Here is a 1,278-nt window from a genome sequence, read left to right as displayed (position 1 = left end):
GACGAGGGCAATGAGGGAAGAGGCTCCGCAAGGGCGTATTGTCAGCTTGCAGTGTTGTCATCGCGGTCGGTATTTCACTTCCCTGACGCGTTCAGGGCATGCAGGTGGCACGAGCAATCCCCGCATTTAAGTGTCCATGCGTTATCTGCTCTGCCAGTATTTTCAGCTTCCGCTGGTTGCTCCCGTCTCAGAGAATGAACACAGCAGAAGTTGTGCTCAGAGTTGTGTGTTAATGGGAACTGGTGCAGGTGTTTGGCTGCCACACAGGCCTGCAGCTGCTTTGGTCTCTTCTGGCCTCAGAGGGTTTACCCAGCTGCGTGAGGGGCAGCTCCTGCAGCACATACAACTTCACACGCTTCAACTGTGTTTTTGCTTACCCCTGAAACTTGTCCTTTTTTTTTGATGGAGTAAATGCAACAGAATCTATCTGTAAATAAGGAACTTCATGCAACCAAACATCCTTCATAGCAGTTGAAGTCTTAATTTCTCATGGCAACTTTGTCATGTGTAGTTTGTTCTTAGACTCACAGAATCATAAAATATCTCAAGTTGGAAGGAAACAAAAGGATTGTAGAAGCATTAAGACTGGAAAAGACTACCAAGATCATCTAGTCCAACCCCAACCCATTACCACCATGCTCACTAACCATGTCCTTCAGTGCTGCATCCACATGCTTCTTGAATGGTGACTCCAGCACCTCCCAAGGCAACCTGTTCCAATATCTCACCGCTCTTTCTGAGAATATATATTTTTTTTCCTAATCTCCTCTCTCAACTTCTCCTTAAACTTAAATTGGCACTTAAAGCCATTCCATCTCATCCTTTTGCAGTTAACTGGGAGAATAGGCTGACCCCTATCCTGCCACCTCTCTGGTCAGTGTAGAGAGCAGTAAGGTCTCCCCTGAGCCTCCTCCAGACTTCTCCAGATCCCTTCACCACTCCCCATAAGGCTTATGCTCCAGTTTCATTGTCCTAACTGATGATCCTTTGCTGGATCATCAAGTCCAGCTCCTAGCTCCACACAGGACCACCCAAAATTCGAACTATATTTCTGTGATCAAACTGTAAAGTTATTTGTCAAAGTCATTGTTTCCTTTATGATTTCTCATCTCTTGCATTCGCTTTATGATGTCAGTGGACTTCTCTTAGGCTACTATGCTCAAAAGAAGATGAGTGTTAGTAAAACTGCCAAGTTGAAATAGCATTCATTTTAAAGCTTGTTGGTTCTCATCAGATTAATTCATTATTTCAAGAAAATATTATAGTTAATTTTAAAGC

This window comes from Meleagris gallopavo, chromosome Z (genome assembly GCF_000146605.3).
Source record: "Meleagris gallopavo isolate NT-WF06-2002-E0010 breed Aviagen turkey brand Nicholas breeding stock chromosome Z, Turkey_5.1, whole genome shotgun sequence".
NCBI lineage: Eukaryota > Metazoa > Chordata > Aves > Galliformes > Phasianidae > Meleagris > Meleagris gallopavo.
Note: the sequence above shows the minus strand (reverse complement) of the source record.